This window comes from Natator depressus, chromosome 11 (assembly GCF_965152275.1).
Source record: "Natator depressus isolate rNatDep1 chromosome 11, rNatDep2.hap1, whole genome shotgun sequence".
Lineage (NCBI taxonomy): Eukaryota > Metazoa > Chordata > Testudines > Cheloniidae > Natator > Natator depressus.
The window spans coordinates 79,644,651-79,668,388 of NC_134244.1; the positions used below are offsets into that span (position 1 = coordinate 79,644,651).

At 45.6% G+C, this 23,738-nt stretch overlaps 1 protein-coding gene across 2 annotated transcripts in view; it reads right to left on the reverse strand.

Moving 5' to 3' along the window:
* The window catches only part of HDAC4 (histone deacetylase 4), a 406,948-nt gene that overhangs the window by 117,242 nt on the left and 265,968 nt on the right, over positions 1–23,738 (reverse strand). The window lies entirely within an intron of this gene.

Consider the following 23,738-nt stretch of genomic DNA (forward strand, 5'->3'; position numbering starts at 1 on the left):
TCCTAAGTAGGAATCAGAGAAGAAACTGAACTGCCAGCACTGCGTGTCTCATATAAATATTTTTCAATAGGTAAGGAAGCCATGAGAAAGGGAAAAGATTCCCACTGGAAGACATCTTTTTTTGTAAACTTTGTGCTCTCTTGAGTATGTTTGAAATATTTCCTTGAGTGCTTCAGGGCTCCTGACATTTACTGGATTTGTGAACTTACCCAAACTTTCTCTTCCTCCACTCTCCAGCAATTCTGCTGTCTAATTCCTTTTACTGGCAAGTTCTATGCTCTCACCACTAAATACTGATACACTTGATTCTTTGTGCCCAAGGGTTGACAATGTAAAACTTCTTCAGCAGACTTGAAGTCGGATTTACAAACTGATTTTGTTTAACAAAGTCTGGCTACAGATTTATTTCCCTCTAGAGTGTGTAGAATGCCAACATAGAATGTTTTAATTGTGGACAGCACACAAATTGGAAGTTGACGACTTCATGATCAAATGCTTAAAAGTTCTCATCAAAACTGTTCTCTGATGAAACTTTAGAGAAGGAGCTTTTCATGAATATACCATGGACAGAAAAAATTGTCTACCTAAATTTGCTTTAAAAAAAGATAAACGAGATACTTTTAAAAAGTGTCAGGCTCATCAAGATGATGTTTAAAATTCAATTTGAAATCCATTAGTGAAGGGCAAAATCACGTTATAGGCCATTTACATAAAGACAGCAAGTGGAATGAATATAAATCTGTTGTTTGCCAGAAGGACAAAGTTAAAGAGGGGGCTATTTAAATATCAATTGCACTTTCTTCCACATTAGTTCAGAAAAAAAAAGAGCTCTGCTTTAAAGGGAAGGACCTAATATTAGTTTAAAAGTAGACAATAGACATGAGAACACTCAGAGCCTCATGATATAGTCTTTATTCTTTAAGGTAGATAATTTACAGTTGCAGCCAATTTACATTTTAAATAAACTAATTGATTAGATGTTTGGGTCTATACTTTAAAAATAAAGTAAAGCAATGTTTCATATAAATGTGGTTATGTATATTGTGCATGTATATGGAGTATCTACGTATGCATGCAATGTATGAAGTGAGCTGTAGCTCATGAAAGCTTATGCTCAAATAAATTTGTTAGTCTCGAAGGTGCCACAAGTACTCCTTTTCTTTTTGCGGATACAGACTAACACGGCTGCTACTCTGAACCATATTCTACAGTTGGTTAAAGCATCTGACTTCTGACAAAGAAAAATATGACAATATAAATTACATTAAAATGAGGATTTCATTCATATTATTTATTTTTGTATGGTATTTGTCTGAATTACGTTTTGTGTTGGGAATAGAGAAATCACCGTATTTTAAAGGTATACAATGAAGAAAGTGTCTAAGTATGAAACACCTTAAAATGGAGAAAAAAAATCAGGGTATCATAGATTAGCTAATACAGGAACTCCTCACTTAAAGTCGTCCCGGTTAACGCTGTTTCGTTGTTACGTTGCTGATCAATTAGGGAACATGCTCGTTTAAAGTTGCGCAATGCTCCCTTACAATGTCGTTTGGCAGCCGCCTGCTTTGTCCACTGCTTGCAGGAAGAGCCGCCCGTTGGAGTTAGCTAGTGGGGGTTGGGTGGAACCAGGGCGGACCGGCAGTCCCCCCCCATCAGCTCCCCGTTGTTCCCCTAAGTTCCCTGTGCCGCAGCTGCCCAGCAGGCTATCAATTGCCAGCAGTTCAGCTGTCCCTCCCCCCACTGCCATGTGCTGCTCCTGCCCTCTGCCTTGGAGCTGCTCCCCGGAGCCTCCTGCTTGCTGTGCAGGGGGTGGGGTGTGGGGGGGGGGTCTAATGTCACGGTGTCCACCTCCCCCTTGCTCCTGCACCCCACTTACCCAATCTTCCATAGAGTGGGAGGGGAGGGGGAGAGGGGAGGACACAGGACAGGGCTCAGGATGGAGGGAGCTTCCTGGCAGCAGCTGCCGTCTCAGCTTGCAGATTAACTTAAAAAGACAGTGAACTTAGAGTGGGCTCAGCAAATTTAAAGGAGTAATGTGCAGCTCTCTCTCTCTCCCACACACAGGGTGTGTGTCTCTGTCTCCCCTCCCTCCATTCGTGCTGCCTTGTAGAATGTGACACTACATTAACAAGTTAACCCTTGAAGGCTCAGCCAATTGCTAGTTCATCATTTAGCAGTAAGGCATTCCCTGGGAAATATCCCACCCTCTGACTTCACTACCTCAACCAAGCTTCACAATGATCATCGCTATGTACCAGTATTAAATTGTTTGTTTAAAACTTATAGTGTGTGTGTGTGTGTGTCTACATAATATATAGTCTTTTGTCTGGTGAAAAAAATTTCCCTGGAACCTAATCCCCCTCCCCCATTTACATTAATTCTTATGGGGAAATTGGATTTGCTTAACATTGTTTCACTTAAAGTTGCATTTTTCAGGAACATAACTACAACGTTAAGCGAGGAGTTACTGTATTACAAATGATGCTACAGGTCTGAATATACTAATAAGAATCCTTTCCTGTAACAAGAATTTCAATGTGAATGAAAATAAGGAACCACATGCTTAAACAAAACATCTCCAAAGGAAGATATGACCATCCAAAGAAAACACATGGAACTTCCCAGACAAATGTATTACATGGTGTTCTTTATCCCCTCCTCATCTTGAGATAAGTTTCAAAATAGTTAGAAGTTGTTTAAACCCTTACCATTCTACAACTAAAGGTTTAGACTTTGTTCTACAATATTGTTTTTTCTTTTTTTTTTTTAAATACTAATCCTATACAGAAATCTTTATCAAAACTCCAAGGAATTTTTAAACATTGGTATCCCATTTCACCTGTCATTCATATCCGTGGTACATGAAAATATCTGTATACATGTCACTAGGTGTTATGTAACTTGGAGTTAAGTGAATTAACAACACCCTGCCAGCAGCACAGAATGATCTGAAATTCTAGGTATTTACATATGTAATTTCGGAATGTCTCAGTGTTATAAAGAATTTCAATTTTCAACAATGTATATTGAAAGCTCAGTCAGGGCCAATAAGCTTATTTGTTTTTTTTTACTGTCATCGAACGAAAAAAAATGCTGCCTAAATTTAAGAGACCTATACTTCAAAAGTATAAATAAGAAAATAAAATGAATCAGCCAGCACATAACTCAAATGATATTATGGAGTTTGAGGGCATCGGTTCAATTTTCTTTAAGAAACATCAGTTCTACTGAAAATCAGCTGACATTCATCCCACCATACAATGTGTCCAAATGAAGTGTTGCTCAGAGTCTTAATGCAATCTACAGTGCTTGGAAGTCAATCTCAAAAGCTTTGTACTCTTCAGGTCACGTAATGTCTTCTTATCAAATGGTATACACTTATTAATTCAAAAATTCAGTTAGGTATTGTGACAGGGTCGGGCCAGATGGCTACAGGAGAGTAATAGAAGGCAGATATATTAGCCCCAGGTTAAGTAGGTCCCTTTTCCCTGGGTAAGGTAACAGGAAAGGTTCCAGAACAATCACGAACCTTCTGGAGACAATTAAGACAGACAGGCTGATTAGAACACCTGCAGCCAATCAAGAAGCTGCTAGAATCAATTAAGGCAAGCTAATCAGGGCACCTGGGTTTAAAAAGGAGCTCACTTCAGTTTGTGGTGCGTTTGTAAGGAACTGGGAGCAAGAGGCGCTAAGAGCTGAGAGTGAGGACGCATACTGTTAGAGAACTGAGGAGTACAAGCATTATCAGACACCAGGAGGAAGGTCCTATGGTGAGGATAAAGGTGTTGGGAGGAGGCCATGGGGAAGTAGCCCAGGGAATCATAGAATATCAGGGTTGGAAGGGACCTCAGGAGATCATCTAGTCCAACCCCCTGCTCAAAGCAGGACCAATACCCAATTAAATCATCCCAGCCAGGGCTTTGTCAAGCCTGACCTTAAAAATTTCTAAGGAAGGAGATTCCACCACTTCCCTAGGTAACGCATTCCAGTATTTCACCACCCTCCTAGTGAAAACATTTTTCCTAATATGCAACCTAAACCTCCCCCACTGCAACTTGAGACCATTACTCCTCGTTCTGTCATCAGCTACCACTGAGAACAGTCTGGATCCATCCTCTTTGGAACCCCCTTTCAGGTAGTTGAAAGCAGCTATCAAATTCCCCCTCATTCTTCTCTTCCGCAGACTAAACAATCCCAGTTCCCTCAGCCTCTCCTCATAAGTCATGTGTTCCAGTCCCCTAATCTTTTTTGTTGCCCTCTGCTGGATGTTTTCCAATTTTTCCACATCCTTCTTGTAGTGTGGGGCCCAAAACGGGACACAGTACTCCAGATGAGGCCTCACCAATGTCGAATAGAGGGGAACGATCACGTCCCTCGATCTGCTGGCAATGCCCCTACATATACAGCCCCAAATGCCATTGGCCTTCTTGGCAACAACGGCACACTGTTGATTCATATCCAGCTTCTCGTCCACTGTAACCCCTAGGTCCTTTTCTACCGAACTGCTACCGAGCCATTCGGTCCCTAGTCTGTAGCGGTGCATCGGATTCTTCCGTCCTAAGTGCAGGACTCAGCACTTGTCCTTGTTGAACCTTATCAGATTTCTTTTGGCCCAATCCTCTAATTTGTCTAGGTCCCTCTGTATCCTATCCATACCCTCCAGCGTATCTACCTCTCCTCCCAGTTTAGTGTCATCTGCAAACTTGCTGAGGGTGCAATCCACACCATCCTCCAGATCATTTATGAAGATACTGAACAAAACCGGCCCGGAGTTGTACCTGTCGCACAGCTGTTCCAGGAGGGAACTCTAGACAGCTGCATTCCACAGGGCTCTGGGCTGGAACCCGGAGTAGAGAGCGGGCCCGGGTTCCCCCCAAACCTCCCAACTCCTGGTCAGACACAGGAGGAGTTGACCTGGACTGTGGGTTCACAAAAACGGCAAAACTGAGGGCTGCCATGAAGCTCCAAGGTGAGCAAATCTGCCAATAAGTGCACGACCCACCAAGGTAGAGGAGGAACTTTGTCACAACTGATGTCAGCAGTGGGATTTGGTGTGCACAGCGCAACAGAAGAAGGAGGCTGTTTGGGGGGAAAAAAAAAGGAAAGTTGTTTTTTTTTCCTCACCACAATAGAGGACGTAGTGCGGGCACTGATACAAGGCACGGCTGCCCAGCAGGAGACTATCCGTGTCCAGGCAGCTGCCCAACAGGAGGCAGTGCAGCTACAGGAAGAGACTAATTGCCTGCTGATGGACCAGGCTGCTCAAGACCGGGCTATGTTGCAGGAACTGGTAAACCAGGTAAAGGCCCTTACAGAGCTGAAACGCGGCCATGATGGGACGCAGATCATGCGGGCCAGCAATTGGCTGCAGAAAATGACGCGGGGGAATGATGTAGAGGCATACCTCTTGGCCTTTGAGAGGACAGCCCTGAGGGAGGCTTGGCCTCGAAAACAATGGTTTGGCATCCTCGCTCCATTCCTGTGTGGGGAGGCCCAGAAGGCCTACTATGATTTGCCTGAATAGGCTGCGGCAGACTACCCCCAGCTGCAAGCAGAGATCCTGGCCAGATCTGGGTAACGACCGCAGTGCGGGCCCAGCGATATCATGAGTGGAGATACCAGGAAGACAAAACCCCTCATCCACCTCACACGAAAGTGGTTACGAACTGAGTCCCGGAGTCTGGAGGAGATACTAGAGGTTCTGGTCATCGGCTGATACATGATAGGACTATTGCCAGACCTTCGCGCCTGGGTAAGCCAGAACAAACCCTCCACCTACGATGAGGTTGTCGCGCTAGTAGAAAGGTGAAGGACGGCGAGGGAGCTGACCCGACCAGTTAAGGAAGAAGCACCCCAGGTTAAACTAGCAGCACCAAGCCCTCGAGCTCAGGTGACTGGGCCACCAGGAAAACCCAGGTGGAAAAAGAGAGGGGTTGAAGGCCCACCAGAAGCCACAAAGAGTCGGAGCACTGAGGGGGAAGAGGATCGTGATGTTAGACTGCCCAAACCGAGACCGGGGAACGCCTAGGGCTCCATACAGATATTACACCTGCGTGGAATGGGGGCGCATAGCTGCACAGTGTCCCAATGCTGAGGAGCCTATGCAGTATAAGCTGGGGAAGTGGGCAGACCCATGCTCCCTAATCCACCTTGCGGGGGTCTCACTTTTCCCACATATGTACACCAAACCAGTGAAGCTAAATGGGGTAGAGACCACAGCACTGGTTGATTCGGGGAGTGCTATCACGCTTGTCTCAGGGAAGCTCGTGAAGCGTAGTCAGCTGCTGTGGGCCAAGCATATGGGGATAACATGCGTCCATGGGACAGTTGGTTATTACCCCACCATCCCAGTAAAAATCGAGATTCAGGGGAACATTACTGAGGTAGCAGCAGGTGTAGTCCCTAAACTCCCACACCCGGTGCTCATAGGGAGGGACTTCCCAGGGTTTGAAGACTTACTCCCGGTAGGGGAATTGGAGAAAGGGGGAAGCCCTGAAAGTAGTGAGGCATCCACAGTAGACTGTCAACCCCCAACCTTCTTTGAAATATCCCCAGATTTGTTCTCCACTCCCAGACAGCGTAGAAAGACGAAAAGGGAAAGAAGGGCAGCTAAGGCCTTGGCAACCTGAATACTGGCCCAAAGCCAGAGGGTAGCTCTTGTAGGTAGGTGGACCCGAGCAGCTGAAAAGGAGGCCACCCAGGAGGGAGAAGCACCCGAGTCTGACCCACACCCTAACGCCTCTGAACCAGTAGAGGCAACAGAGACTGGCCCCCTAGATCTTGGGCAGATTAGTCCCGGGAGAGGAAATTTTGGAAGGGACCAGGTGAAGACCCAAGGTATGACTACATTAGGAAGGAGGTGACCGAAATAGATGGGGTTCCCATGGAAGGGAAAACCCAGGGACCAGGACCCTACTTCATAATGAAGAAGAATCTCTTATACCGGGTTATACCAGTACAGGGGCAGAAGGTACAGCAGATCCTAGTACCTCAAAAACCCCAGAATGCTGTATTAAGTCTGGCCGATAGTCATCTTTTTGGGGGGCATTTGGGAGTAAAGAAGACCCTGGCACGGGTCCTGCGACGATTCTTATGGCCCGGAGTACATGAAGAAGTGCGGCAGTACTGTTCATCCTGCCCGGAGTGTCAGTTGCACAGTCCCCGTCCCCACTTGAGGGCACCTTTAGTACCCCTTCCCATCATAGAGGTCCTCTTTGAGCGAATAGCCATGGACCTAGTGGGATCCCTGGAGAAGACAGCCTGGGGCCACCAATATATACTTGTCATTCTGGATTATGCTACTCGCTACCCAGAAGTCGTCGCCCTGCGGAACACGGCCTCTAAAACGATAGCTAAAGAGTTGGTGGGGATCTTTGCCCGAGTGGGGCTACCAAAGGAGATATTAACAGACCAAGGAACCCCATTTATGTCAAAGCTAATGAAGGACCTCTGTACACTGCTCCATATACATACCCTGAGAACTCCAGTCTATCATCTGCAGACGGATGGACTGGTAGAAAGGTTTAACCGAACCCTCAAGGCAATGATAAGGAAAGTGGTAAGTCGGGACGGGAAGGATTAGGACACCTTACCTTATGTTTGCAATCCGGGAGGTACCTCAGGCCTCAACTGGGTTTTCCCCCTTTGAATTATTATACGGACGCCACCCCCGTGGCATACTAGATATCGCAAAAGAAATCTGGGAAGAGGAACCCAATGAGGGGAGAAATATAATTGACCATGTGTTGCAGATGCGAGAACGGATAGCCCGGGTCACCCCTATTGTACAGGAACATTTGGAAAAGGCGCAGGAGGCCCAGTGAACCCATTACAATCGCCAGGCAAAAATCCGACAGTTCCAACCAGGGGATCTGGTGATGGTGTTGGTACCCACGGCAAAAAGCAAGCTTTTGGCCCAATGGCAGGGGCCCTATGAGGTGGTTGAACCCGTGGAGGAAGTAACATACAAGGTGCGGCAGCCAGGACGCCGGAAACAAGAACAAATTTATCATATTAACCTCTTAAAGCCTTGGCACCAACGAGAGGCATGTGTAGTGGCCCAAGAGACCCCGATCCAGGGAAATAACATGCAGGAGCAGATCAGGATATTCACTGATCTGACACCAAACCAGAAAAAGGACATAACTGAGATGATCAACCGATACCATGACCTGTTTTCAACCAAACCAGGTCGGACCACCGAAGCATATCACTACATTATCACAGACCCTGGGGCAAAGGTAACTTTAAGGCCCTATCTGGTCCTAGCGGCAAAAAGGGAGGAGACCAAGGCAGAGGTAAAAAGGATGTTGGAGCTGGGAGTCATAGAAGAGTCCCACAGTCAGTGGTCAAGCCTGATTGTGTTGGTGCCCAAACCTGATGGCACCATTAGGTTTTGTAATGACTTTCGCCGGCTGAATGAGATATCCAAATTCGATGCATACCCCATATCGATGAGTTAGTTGACCGCCTGGGCAGTGCCCGATTTTTCGCCACCCTTGATTTAACAAAGGGATAGTGGCAGATTCCCCTTGCCAAAGATGCGAAAGAAAAGATGACATTCTCTACACCAGAGGGTCTGTTTCAATATACTGTTCTTCCTTTTGGACTGCATGGGGCACCTGCCACCTTCCAGCGTCTTATGGACAAGCTCCTACGGCCCCATACCAGTTATGCAGCAGCATACCTGGATGATGTGATTATTCACACCCCCGACTGGGAAACCCACTTAGGAAAGGTGGAAGCGGTTCTGGACACGCTAAGACGGGCTGGCCTCACAGCCAAGTGTGCTATAGGGCTAGCCGAGGCTAAATACCTTGGCTACATTGTAGGAAGGGGCATGGTCAAGCCCCAACTAAACAAACTAGAGGCTATCCAAAATTGGCCCCAGCTGAATCGGAAAAAGCAAGTCTGGGCATTCCTGGGTGTGGTGGGGTACTACCGATGATTTATTCCCCATTTTGCTACCAGAGTGAGTCCCCTGACAGACCTGATAAAAGCCCGGGGTCCAGACATGGTGAAGTGGACAGATGCTGCAGAAAAAGCATTCATGGATCTACAGACAGCCCTCTGCAGTAACCCCGTGCTTATAGCCCCAGACTTCAACAAAGAATTCATTTTACAAACAGATGCATCTGAAGTAGGATTGGGAGCTGTCCTATCGCAGATGGTCAGAGATGAAGAACATCCAATCCTCTACCTCAGCAGGAAACTCCTCCCGAGAGAGCAGAAGTATGCCGTGGTTGAAAGAGAGTGCCTAGCTGTGAAATGGGCCATGGAAACACTACTTTATTACCTTCTGGGATGACTGTTTACCCTTGTGACCGACCATGCATCCCTCCAGTGGATGCAGCGAAATAAAGAGAAGAATGCAAGGGTGACCAGATGGTTCCTGTCCCTACAACCTTTCCAATTCACCATACAACATCGGGCTGGAAGCCTCCATGGCAATGCAGATGGCTTGTCACAAGTACACTGCCTGACGTCCCAAGTTGCCAAACCCCGTAGTGTTGAGCAGCGGGGGGATATGTGACAGGGTCGGGCCAGATGGCTACAGGAGAGTAACAGAAGGCAGACACATTAGCCCCAGGTTAAGTAGGTCCCTTTTCCCTGGGTAAGGTAACAGGAAAGGTTCCAGAACAATCACAAACCTTCTGGAGACAATTAAGACAGACAGGCTGATTAGAACACCTGCAGCCAATCAAGAAGCTGCTAGAATCAATTAAGGAAGGCTAATCAGGTCATCTGGATTTAAAAAGGAGCTCACTTCAGTTTGTGGTGCGCGTGTAAGGAGCTGGGAGCAAGAGGCGCTAAGAGCTGAGAGTGATAATGCATACTGTTGGAGGACGGAGGAGTACAAGCATTATCAGACACCAGGAGGAAGGTCCTATGGTGAGGATAAAGAAGGTGTTGGGAGGAGGCCATGGGAAAGTAGCCCAGGGAGTTGTAGCTGTCCAGGAGGAACTCTAGACAGCTGCATTCCACAGGGCCCTGGGCTGGAACCCGGAGTAGAGGGCGGGCCCGGGTTCCCCCCAAACCTCCCAACTCCTGGTCAGACACAGGAGGAGCTGACCTGGACTGTGGGTTCACAAAAACGGCCAAACTAAGGGCTGCCGTGAAGCTCCAAGGCGAGCAAATCCACCAATAAGCGCAAGACCCACTAAGGTAGAGGAGGAACTTTGTCACAGTATTTATTCAGCCAGATAATTAAGGACACGCCTAACTTTAAGCATGTCATTAGTCTTACTGAAGTCAATGGGACCATTCGTATGTTCCATTACCTTACTGAATTGTGGCCTTAGTGCCTCAGTTTATTTAGAGAAAATATGTTACTCTTGGGGCACATGCAGAATTCGTGTCTCTTGCAGTTTTCTTTGCTTCCCCTCAGAAAAATGGGGAAGCAAAGAAATCTGCAGGGAACAAACACCCCTTCCCCAGCAGCCCAGGCGTGTTGGTTCGAGCACCCATAGCACCTGGCAGAGACATAAATGAGCGCGGGAGGAATGGGGGTTGGGCGTGCATGTGTGGGGAGACGTCAGTCACCACGAGGGAAGGCGGGGCTGGGCAGGTGTGTGCGCAAGCAAGAGAGACTCTCGCTCAGCCTTGTGTGGAGGGATAGGGCTTCAGGTTGTTTGGAGATAGGTATTAGGCAGGCTCTGTCCCCTCAGGCAGAACAGAAAATGTAGCAGCCTGCCTGCATAGTTGTTCCTATTGTTGTTAGTTAATTGTTCCCATTTATAGTGAATTCCCCCAGGAGCATAAAAAAGGTGTAAAACGTTTAAGGATCCTTTACATTGCCAGAGTGGTGTAAAGGAGCCTTATTGTAAATGACAGTAAGGGAATCCTCAGCCAGGAAGATCTGTGTGCTCTTTCGCTTTTTTTCCCGTGCCTGAGTGGCACAATGGGGTAGATTACAATTCAGGATCTATTTTACCTACCCATTTAAAAAAAAGACTTTGAGGGAAAATAAAATGTTTATCAAGCGGTCAATAAAATGTCAGGACAGTCAGAACCAAGCACTCTCCAAAGTAGCTAGCGAGGATTATAACTGGAATGCAGGGTATTGGTTACCAAGTATTTGTAACTTAACACTCATGTGTTTAGAAAGTCCTGAATAGTTAGTGACTTTTTCTGTACTGTAGTTTAAATAAATTAACAAAATAATTTAAACTGGCTTGATTATATTGTGTTATTCTGACAAATAAAATATGCAGAATTTTTAATTTTTTCACGCAGAATTTCCCCAAGAGTAATATGTTCTCTCTTCTCTCTAAAGCCTCTCTATTGCATGTGGAACATAGGGCCTTCACCACTGCCTTTATGGGAGCACACAAGCCTTCCTGCTATGTCAAAGCATAGTCCATGGGCAAGGAGAGGGAGAAAACATATTGTGAGTAAATTAACAATTTAAGAAATTAAGACACGTAGAACAACTGCTTCCCCAGTCCATACGGTCTCCTAAACAAGATACCCATCATGTGCTTTTCCACAGGACCCAATATGACTTGAGACGTTCTGACTTCTTTCAGCCTCACTGTTTTACCTCCGTAAAACTATTCATTTTAAAGTGGGCTTCTGAAGTAACCTTACATACTGCCTCATTTGCATAAGAGATTTAGCATTTTTCATATTCCCTATACAACGCATTTATGGGAGAAATAATCAGACAGATGTGCCAGGAGTATACCTATCTTTACAGATATTAAGGGTAGTTCTTTAGTATTTCTAAGCAATACTGACTTTTACAATAAATTTGGCAAAGGGCAAATGCTATCCTGGGATGTATAATCAAAAGAATCTCGAGTAGAAGTAGAAAGGCTGTTTTACCTCTGTATTTGGCACCAGTGCAATACCAGATCCAGTTCTGGTACACAGAACTCAAGAAGGGTATTAAAAAATTGGAGAGGGTTCAGAGAAGACCCACAGGAATGATTAAATATGTCATCTAGCGATAGATTCCAAGAGCTCAATCTATTTAACATATCTGGCGACCAGTGGTGCTGCCCATAGGCCTGGTAATAAGCCAGGGAGCGATGCCACCTGCTTTGAGGATGGTGTGCAGGCTCCAACGACTGTGACTGGGAGCATGGGGATTGTCTGTGACGCTCCGGTGACTAGCTCCGGAAAGCGCCGAGGAGGCTCTGGCAAACGGCGCCTATGAACCAGGGAGCAGCATCTGTTGGGTGACTGTTGCTGGGGTTCCGGTACCGCGGGTCCGGTGACTGATGTCGGGATCCAAGGGATCAGTGCCTGGAGTCCGGCGTTCTGTGCTGGGAACTCACCGAGTGGCCACAGGTCTGTGGTCTGAGGCATGACTCCGGAGGTTGTTGGCATGGCCCTGGTGAGTGAGATGGGGGAGTACGATGCTGCAGGGCCGACTTTTGTAAGGGTGCCATGAAAGGCTTTACTCTAGAAATGGTTGGGAGTGAGGGGTCCTTGGGCCTCTGTTCCTGAGGAGTAGGCGGCACCGGGAGGGAGAAGATGTCCTTTGTTGCTTGAAAGGCTTCCAGGATTGACGGCTCCATGAGGTACCGCGTGCCTCTATCACTCCCTGGAGTAGGAGGCAGATTGTGGGGCAGACTAGATCCAATAGGTGAGGTGGCCGCCTGGCTGCCCTCCTGTGATGGCGAGATGGTCCGAGCCAGTCTAGGCTCAACTTCTCCCTTATCCTTGCCCTCACGGGTCCTCTGAGAGTGCCCCCTTCCAGCGTGCTTTCTGTGCCTTTTGGCTGGTACCGGTGACGTGGATCGATGCCAGGAGGCATCGGTGCCAGGAGGTGCTTCTTATCAATGCCAAAGTACTGAGTACTGAGTCCGAATGTGCCGGCTCCGAGGCTGTGGCAAGTGCTGATTTCATGAGGAGCATGCGGAGTCCAACGTCTCTCTCCTTCTTGGTCCAGGGCTTGAATCCCTTGCAAATGCGATACTTCTTGCTAATGTGGGACTCACCCAGACACTTCAAACAGCTAAGATGTGGATTGTTGATTGGCATGGGCAGGATCCCCTGGGAGAATAACATGGAGTCCAGGAGAGCTGGCTGTATTTTAAAGAATCCTGATTGAGGACTGATTTTAAAGAATCCTGATTGCAGGAACAAACCATCCTGATGTGTAGAAAGAATAGTACATATGGCAGGTGACCAGCTTGGCTTAACAGTGAAATCCTTGCTGATCTTAAACACAAAAAAGCTTACAAGAAGTCGAAGATTGGACAAATGACCAGGGAGGAGTGTAAAAATATTGCTCAGGCATGCAGCGAAATAAGGAAGGCCAAACAACATCCCTTGCTAGCTGAAACTCCAAGTGTGCAGAGTAACAAGAAGGGTTTCTTCAGGTATGTTAGCAACAAAAAGGTGGTCAAGGAAAGCGTGAGCCCCTTACTGAATGAGGGAGGCAACCTAGTGACAGAGATGTGGAAAAAGCTAATGTTCTCAATGCTATTTTTGCCTCTGTTTTCACGAATGAGGGCAGCTCCCAGACTACTGCACTGGGCAGCACAGTATGGGGAGGAGGTGACCAGCCTTCTGTAGAGAAAGGAGTGGTTCTGGACTATTTAGAAAAGCTGGACAAGCACATGTCCATGGGGCTGGATGCACTGCATCCGAGGGTGCTAAAGGAGTTGGTGGATGTGATTTGCAGAGCCTTTGGCCATTATCTTTGAAAACTCATGGCAATTGGGGGAGGTCCCAGATGACTGGAAAAAGGCTAATGTAGTGCCAATCTTTAAAAAAGGGAAGAAGGAGGATCCTGGGAACTACAGGCCAGTCAGCCTCACCTCAGTCCCTGGAAAAATCATGGAGCAGGTCCTCAAGGAATCAATTCTGAAGCACTTAGAGGAGAGGAAAGTGATCAGGAACAGTCAGCATGGATTCACCAAGGGCAAGTCATGCCTGACTAACCTAATTGTCTTCTATGACAAGATAACTGGCTCTGTGAATGAGGGGAAAGCAGTGGACGTGTTATTTCTTGACTTTAGCAAAGCTTTTGACACTGTCTCCCACAGTATTCTTGCCAGCAAGTTAAAGAAGTATGGGCTGGATAAATGGACTATAAGGTGGATAGAAAGATGGCTATATCGTCGGGCTCAATGGGTAGTGATCAATGGCTTCATGTCTCGTTGGCAGCCGGTATCAAGTGGAGTGCCCCAAGGGTCGGTCCTGGGGCCGGTTTTGTTCAATATCTTCATTAATGGTCTGGAGGATGGTGTGGACTGCACCCTCAGCAAGTTTGCAAATGACACTAAACTGGGAGGAGTGGTAGATACACTGAAAGGTAGAGATAGGATACAGAGGGACCTACACAAATTGGAGGATTGGGCCAAAAGAAATCTGAGGAGGTTCAACAAGGACAAGTGCAGAGTCCTGCACTTAGGACGGAAGAATCCCATGCACTGCTACAGACTAGGGGCCAAGCGGCTAGGCAGCAGTTCTGCAGAAAAGGACCTATGGGTTACAATGGACGAGAAGCTGGATATGAGTCAACAGTGTGCCCTTGTTGCCGAGAAGGCTACCAGCATTTTGGGCTGTATAAGTAGGAGCACTGCCAGCAGATCAAGGAACGTGATCATTCCCCTCTATTCGGCATTGGTGAGGCCTCATCTGGAGTACTGTGTCCAGTTTTGGGCCCCACACTACAAGAAGGATGTGGAAAAATTGGAAAGAGTCCAGGGGTGGGCAACAAAAGTGATTAGGGGACTGGAGCACATTACTTATGAGGAGAGGCTGAGGGAACTGCAGAAGAGAAAAATGAGGGGGTAGCTGCTTTCAGCTACCTGAAAGGGGGTCCCAAAGAGGATGGATCTAGATTGTTCTCAGTGGTTCCAGATGACAGAACGAGGAGTAACGGTCTCAAATTGCAGTGGGAGAGATTTAGGTTGGATATTAGGAAAAACGTTTTCACTAGGAGGGTGGTGAAGCACTGGAATGCGGTACCTAGTGAAGTGGTGGAATCTCTTTCCTTAGAGGTTTTTAAGGTCAGGCTTGACAAAGCCCTGGCTGGGATGATTTAGTTGGGGATTGGTCCTGCTTTGAGCAGGGGGTTGGACTAGATGACTTCTTGAGGTCCCTTCCAACCCTGATATTCTACGATTCTTTGGGCTTCTTACAGTGATCGCACAGCTTGAAGCCCGGGGAGTGGGGCATGCCTCATCCCTGGGCTAAGTCCCTCAGGGGACTATCCATCTCTAGAGTAAAATTTTTTTATTAAAGCTAATGTTTAAAATCAAGATTACACAAATTTAAGAAGGAAGGTACTGTACATCTGAGGTCAGGCTCGAGTTATGTGAGATTACAAGTATTGATTACAAAGTTCACAAGATACATACATAGTACATAACCAGCATAGATCCAGATTGGGGTGCTGGAGTTTTTAAAGCGTCAGTGAATAAGTGATCTCAGGTACGTCACCCACAGAATGTATTTAGAGTCCAAGTCAGTATTGGTATAGCGAATAGGTACATGGGTGGGGTGCGTCCCTTGGTTTATCAGGGAAGGAAGTGGGTTATTTCCCTGACCGGTGGTCTTGTTTACTCATCCTAGTACTCACAGTGTCCCATGATGTGCTCTGTGTAGATATTTCTGGACCACCTGATGGTGTCGGACACCATGAGCTGTCTCATGAGCTGGGCTGTTAACTATCGCTAATTACAACTATTTACAAAAGTTCAAAGAACCACTGAATAAGAACCACTTGCTAGAGCAAGAGGAGTGTTCCAGCACCAACATTAAGAAGGAACTGAGGGGGAGAGAGGGGATTGGCAGCATCCCTTATACTGGTGCATATGCGTACCACTCCAGAGGGCACCAGAGCCGGTCCCCTACGGATACCACTAAGGGTATAAACTTCTGGCACCGGTGCATGTGGCGAGCACACACACCTACAATGGAACGGAACTCTTGTTTTCTGTGCTGGCATGGGCAGCTTGGTAGAGCAGTGTGGAAGGGCTTCTTCTGTATTTTTATGTATGGCTCTTCATCCTAATTAAAATCTAATTAATGACTTGTGCTGGGGGTTTGTTAGGACAAAATGTTTATTAGTGGTCAAAAGAAGCTTTGATCTTAGGATGAACAAAGGCTATTCACACTTCTTTTATAGCTTTGCTGTAGTTTGCTTGCCTGACTGTAGAAGAAATCAAAACAGCAGTAGAGTGGAGTATACTGCGGGGAGTTCCTTTGTAACTGCCCAGACATTTCATGAGAATGCCTAGAACATACAGCTTCACATGTGGAAAGGCCCTAAACTAGTGATGCTGCTGCTCTTGTGCTGACGTCACCCCTACAGTTACAGAAAAACACCATAGTCTTGCTGTGACTCTTCCCAGGGATACCCAGGACTGTGTGGCACCTGGCTACCACCTGCCCTTAATATAAGGAAGCCTTGTCTGGGCCTGCTCGGGTTCAGCTCCCCAACTCCACTGGCCACAAGCAACACAAGTGCTCTCCTCTAGGCCTGCTCAAGCCTTTCTGCCTCTCTACAGAGTAGCGATTGACTCATTCCAACTCTGAGCCCTCTGAGTGTCTCCGTGGAATGTCCAGCCCCTGCTTCACTGCACACTCACAGTACTCACAGATTGGCTGCTTCCAAAGGAATAGTACACCCAAGCTTACCAGTTCCACTGCTGAAGGCTTACATCACATCTCCGCTTAACACACAGTTTTGATACTTTGTTAAATACACTTTTACTTGTTTTCAGGATACACATATCGGGATTAGAGTCATAGCAAGTAGAAGTACTGGAAAAAAATGGCTATAACATTTCCCCTTCCCCAGAATACATCCACATCTTCAGTTGTGCTTTTGAGACAAAACCTGACTGCTCTTTCTGCTACAATAAGTGGCCAAAAGACCCTTTTTCAACTCCCACCTACTATTATAAGAAAAACATGGGGAATATTAAATCTAAGTTAACGTAAGCAATACTCCCAATTTAATTTCTGGAATACGAAGTGGGAGCTCACCGGGGCAAAAAGGGCAGCTGGGTTCATCATGGGGGCCAGAAGAGGCAGTTCAGAGCTACTGCTCTTTTCCCCATCTGCTACCTTCTTCCCCCAACAAAAGTGCATCCAATAAGGTCAAGAAAGTAAGGGCAGATCTTAGTTCTTCCTTTAGCTAGGGGCTATTTCAAAACAACTCAGCTGCTTCCTGAGCACCTTGGAGCACTGTGGTAGGCTGGGAGGGGAAACAGTAGCTTTCCTTTGGTGCATCACTATTCATGCTCCTTTTCCATCAGGACATCAAAGGAAAGCTATGGCTCCCCCACTCTCACCCCGTAGCACTTAGAAGTGCAAGAGAGCTGGCTGGAGTGCTTTACTGTGGCTCCTGACTGAGGAAGCTGAACTCGTGACTGTACTAAAGCCTCCTCATTCAGATTCTTAATCTAGTGTGGGTGGGCTAGGACAGAAGTCAGCAGGTGGTAGGAGAGAAGGGCTCCATGGCAGGTGATTAGCAAGCTTTGACTGCATTTCCAGCTAAAGCCTGTAGCATTTTTTAAAAAAAAGAAAATCCCTAACATGCATTTTAGAGTTGGTTTTCTAAAAGGACATGGGGGAAGATATTAAAAGCAAGCCTCATTCCCGACGTGCTGTTTGGTTTCTTTTACTATGTTCTAGAATTTCTACAGTTTGACCTGAATAGATGTTCTACAGAACTAAAACACTAGGCAATTTTTATGCATTTTAAGAAGTTACCTTTAGTAACATACACACACACGAAGGCTATTCCCCTCCCCGCTTAGTACAGGAAATACAGATGTCTTAATAGGTTGATGACTACCCCTCATTAGAAGAGTGTGCCCTGAAGTAATGTGTGGATATGTGGTACAAAGCATGCAATGCAGGAGAACCAGAACTTGGATCATGTCAGCATCAGGAAATGCAATGTGGGTGAGAAAACAAAGATTCTCTGAAACTTGAGTGACACTCAGTGTAGCACAAAACTCAAAGACTTTCTCTAAATTATACTCCCACACGACGTTGGGGTTTCTACCTACTCTATTTTCCTCTAAACAATCTTTGTCATAAAACAAGCCACTTCACACATCCAAAGGATCAGAATCAGCTCAGAGAGGTACGATGTGTTTCTTGATGAAAGCTGTGTTTTAATTAATGACAAAATATAATTTCTTTTTAACACAAGGTGTTCAGCACAATTCTACCAGTTTAGCAGTATACCACCCTACCCATGTTCTTGCAACATCAAAGAAACAAACAAAAACAGTTTTTTCACTCTGTAGCTATTGGGCATGTTCCCCTCCTGTTCTCCCGCACAGACTCTCGTCTGATGCACGGAGGCACATGGGAATGAGTGCTATTCAGTGGGAGATCGCTGTTCTATTACAAGCAGGCATTTTCTTATCCTGCATCCATCACCACACGATCTGAGCATCTATAAGACCATATTCTTCTCCCCTTTAGAAAACAGTGTGTCAATACAGTAGACATGTCTTTTACATTGTTATTTAGAAATTGGTCAGCTCAGTAGTTTAAACATTCCATACGATTGTCAGCATGTGGAGTGCATGGGCCAGTCCTTTCCTGTGACAGGCTCCACATCAGCAAATTCAGGAAAATTACTGACCTGTTGTTGCTCCTCTGAAGCTGGCATCTGCCAAGATTTTCATTCTCAGGCCTCAGCTACCTAAAGCAACATAGGAGGATCTACACAAGCTTCTGAAGCTGTGGGATTTGAGTTTTTTGGGTTTGTTTTGTTTTTAATCGCTAAAGGCAGCAGCAGTAGCAGGATGGAGCACAAGCCACCAACTGGCAGTGACCCAGCACTAGCTGAGAAGCCAAGGTAAGCACAGAACTGCTGAAAAGCCAAATCAAGACACAGAGCACTGAAAAATAGATGCTAAGGCACCAGGACAAATAGTGAAGCCATGCAGAGTAAATGTCCAAGTGCTGGTGACAAGCACCACAGCACCACTGCAAAGGCATTGAAGCACGCAGGCAAACTAACAAGTAATTTTTCAATCATCTGGACGTTACTGGAAGACTGGGCTATGGAAAAGAATCCCCAAAGATGAGTAAAACAGTTCAGATCAAAGAACCTGAGTAATAATAGGGAAAGTGCACTCCCCCCACCGCCTCCCCCCCACCCCCCCACATTAAGGAGGATCTGACTGGAAGAGTCCAAGGGCAGCTGTTAGTCTCAGTGGGCTGGGCTCACACTCTATCCTGCTACCCCTCCTTAGGGAATCAACATGTCAACAATTTGGAGATTTCAATTGTCTCACACCGTGGAGCAGAGAATCAGGAGTGAGACAGATGGTATCTTTAGAGAAGGAGGCCTTGTTTTCAGAGGCTTTGAGCACCTATACCTCCCACTGAACTCAATGGGAGCTCAGCACCTTAGAAAAGAAACCATTCAGGTTCATCTTCACTGTGTTCTATAAAAGTGCGTCTGTGTTAAAGAGACTTAGGAAATTTAGTACCAAAGTTCTACCTTTTACGCATGTAAGTCACCAGCATATTAAAGATCAGCCTATCTTTCTTTGTTTGCTTTATGGATGGATGGGGAAACGGTGGCAATCTGAGGTTTGTAAACATGGACAAGTAATTTATGAGCATTGTTGGAAAAGATCCCAGGCCTACAGACTCCAAGACCCCCTGGTTAGCCAGTAGACCAAATTACAAACTGATATATGTAGAGTCCTGTAACACTCTACGCCTACCTGTGAGAATAACTCTGCTGAGCCAGTACCGTTCTCAGTTTGGCTATGATGTGTGTATGACAGAGAAGAGGCGCCTCATGCTGAGGGGAAGGAAGGGAACTGGTATAGGGTTTATACAAGAAAGCCCATTCTGCGTACTCTGGCTTTAGCATCTGAAGTTGGAGTCCCATGAGCTGGATTGGGCTGGCACTTCTCTCTCACCCCTTAGTGGTCAAGGGTAATGATGGTTCTTGGTAGTTCCTAGCCAGCCTCTCTCTGAGATCCAAAAGAGTTGTACATAGGGTTAACAATTTTCCATTTTTTCAAAGCCGAACACTACAGGCCCCTCTGTCGCTTACTCCTCCTTCCCCCAGGACTCACCTGCCGTCTGCAGAGCTGGGGTGGGAGGATCTGCTGCTGGCACCACTCCTCAAGTGCCATGCACTGTCAGGATCCTTCCTCCTCCAGCAGCAGCTGCTCTTCCTGCCCTCTGGGTGGCAGAGGCCGATTGTGGTTACTGCGGTAACTGGACTTTTGGCGTCCAGTCAGACATTGCACAGGTCCCCTTTCGACTGGACATTCAAAAACCTGACACCTGGCAACCCAGTAAATTTGTACAGGCTATAAACTATAGTTTGTAATGGCAGCCATTTTCATAGTCCTAGTTTTGGACTGATGGGAAGTTGGTCTAGATATACCTTTCCTGTTAGGAGTCAGGCTCTCCAGTCAGTCTTTACTGGAAAGAGTGGACAAGTGCCCATTTCTTTATTTTGTTTTTATAACCATTTTTATACTAATGATGTTGGAGGGGACACCTCTGATGATTAACTGGAACGAACCCTGAGATTATATTGATTTGCTCACTTTTGGGAAAGGCTCAAATACAGATACCTAGACAAAGACAATTTTTACTGTTAACAGATTTCAAGGACTTATTTTTTATCAGCTGACTTGCTCCTAATGAGGTGCTGAGTCCCTCCAGAACTGCTGAATTTCAGCAAAAATTAAATGCATTTAGCATCTTGCAGCATTGGGCCCACAATACTGTAGTTACTGTAGAGCTCAGTCTGGTGAGATGCTAACCATTCTCAGTTCCCATAGAAGTCAATGTAAGTTCAGGATACGCAGTGCCTGACAAAGGGTGGTTGGCACCTTGCAGGATGGACAATCCACAAGAAAAAAAATAGGGTCTTTTCAGATATACCGAACAGTAACACCATTTCTCTTCCTCAGTCTCTTAAGAAAAGTCTCTGTGTGCGCATTTCAGGACAAAGCAGGACATTTCATAGTATTCAAACTTCTCAAAAGTCAAGGGACAACATGAAAGGCAAAAGCAAAAGAATCTGGATATAGGAATAGTAGTAAGTGGGAACCTATATCCCTAATCATGTAAACCTGAAGAACAAAACTTCAACAAATACAAGAGTTTCTGACATACTGCAATGGATGTTGGAGAGGTTACAAGAGACCACCAAACCTCAGGCCTAGCAAAAACAATCAAAGATTAGCTGTCAGTGGATATTCTGAGACTTCACTACAATAGGCAGCAATTGTTTTAGCTCAGTGCATGGCACCTCAGCAGCTATATTAAATCTGAATGAGAGTCACCCTCATTTTAGGAAAACATCACTACTCTTTTCTCAACAGCTGTGAGCAGGACCTGTGCACTCAGACCCTCAGAAAGGAACCTCAACGAATGGGGAAAAGGAGTTGCTATTAAATTCTTAGACAAGGATTATTACACAATGAAAGAAAAAAAAGTTGAGAGAGCACTAAACTATTCACTTTTCAGTTACAAAATGAGACCGGATTTGAGTTAGTACTGTAAAATGTACCTAGCAGCAAGACTGAGAACAGGGCACAAGTAATGATAAACTGCATCTCCAAGGAGTCTGATAGTAGAACAATTTCACGCAGAAACCAATGGCCAGGAAACAGTAACAGATCGATCTAGCCCTACAAAATACATTAGAACAGGACTTTGGGAGATAGGATGTACCAATGACAGGCTATTAGTATTTACTGTTTCACAAACTGAGTTTTGCAGGAACTCTTCTTTAGAAATTATTCATGCCCTTAATCTGAGTTTTTCCTGAGGCGATACCAGTTTACATAGGGATCTGACCTTGTTTGTTTAAAAAGGAAAACAATGTTATGCTTATGTCTTAATTTTAAAGAATGTGAAGTGCACAAAAGAATATAAAAGAATCCATTGCCCAAGATGTCATGATGCACCTGAAGTTATTGAAAAAGACAGAAAAGTGACACTAAAAATAACCTACTGTGGTTACATATTTATTCTCTGAATGACACCATATTAAAATTTGTCAGTGTACAAGTCAAATTGCCAGCACTGAACATTTAATCTGGAATAAAAGAGTCAAGCTGTGTTCTCTCAGCCTCTTATGTCACTCCACCTATATCAAAGATTATATGTTTGGATACCAGTTCTTGTAATAATAACTGCACTGTGATGGACTTTGTATTTCAACTAAGAAATTTTAATCAAATTTAATAAAAGCTGAAAGGCATGATATGGCAGTTTTGACTTACAAATACAATTAAAGGAAGCATTTTTATTGGTGCCAAAAGTCTGAAAGCTCACTTGCAGGGCTTTAGATATTAATAGAAGGAGCCACAAGTCCTCCTTTTCTTTTTGTCCCATCATACTACTCAAAACAGGTGCCTACAGGACATTTATTCAGAGTGATCTGGGTTACTTGGTAAACTGGGTGCAAGGCAACAATTTTAACATGCATTTTAATATGGCTAAGCATAAATGTATATATCTAGGAACAAAGAATGTAGTCCATACTTACAGGATGGGGGACTGGGAAGCAGTGACTCTAAAAAAGAGTCTCTAAAAATCACCTGAACATGCACTCCCAGTGTGATGCTGTGGTCAGAAGAGCTAATGTGATTCTGGGATGTATAAGTAGGGGAATCTCAGATAGGAGTAGAGAGGTTATTTTACATCTCTATTTGGCACTGATGTAACTGCTGCTGCAATACTGAGTTCAGCTGTGGTGCACACAATTCAAGAAGGATGTTGATAAATTGGATAGGGTTCAGAAAAGAGCTGTGAGATCAACTAAAGGATTAGAAAACCTGCCGTACAGTGATAGACTCAAAGAGCTCAATCTATTTAGCTTAACAAAGAGAAGGTTAAGGGGTGACTTGATCACAGTCTATAAATAGCTACACTGGGAACAAATATTTAATAATGGCTCTTCAGTCTGGCAGAGAATGGTATTACATGATCCAATGGTTGGAAGTTGAAACTAGATAAATTCATAAAAACAACAAGGAGTCCGGTGGCAGCTTAAAGACTAACAGATTTATTTGGGTATAAGCTTTCATGGGTAAAAAAAAACACTTCTTCAGATGCATCTGAAAGCTTATGCCCAAATAAATCTGTTAGTCTTTAAGGTGCCACCGGACTCCTTGTTGTTTTTCTGGATACAGACTAACACGACTACCCCCTGATACTAGATAAATTCAAAATGGGAAAAAAAGTGTAAATTTTTTAATTGAGAGAGTAATCATCATTGGAACAATTTACTAAGGGTGTGAGGGATTGTGGGCCTTGAACCTGGCCCCAGGGGGTCCCCAGACAGTGTTCACGCCATGACCAGGAACCAGCAGCTCACCTGAGTAACCAGAGAAGGAAACCAGCGAAGTGGTAGCTCACAGAAGGTCCTGCCCCTGAAGCTCCCGATTGGGGGAAACATCCAGCACCCCCAATAGGCTGAGGAACTCTATATAAACCAGGAAGTAATTCAGGAAGTTGTTCAAGCAACTACAGGAATCCCTGACTGGCTGCTGCTACAGACCCCTCTTGCTTACCTGACTCCTGCATTCCTCCCTGCTCCTGGTCCCTGCCCCTCTATCTCAAACTCTGGTCTACTCCCAGTTCCTGCTTTCACAGAATCGTAGAATATCAGGATTGGAAGGGACCTCAGGAGGTCATCTAATCTAACCCCCTGCTCAAAGCAGGACCAATCCCCAATTTTTGCCCCAGATCCCTAAATGGCCCCCTCAAGAATTGAATTCACAACCCTGTATTTAGCAGGCCAGTGCTCAAACCAC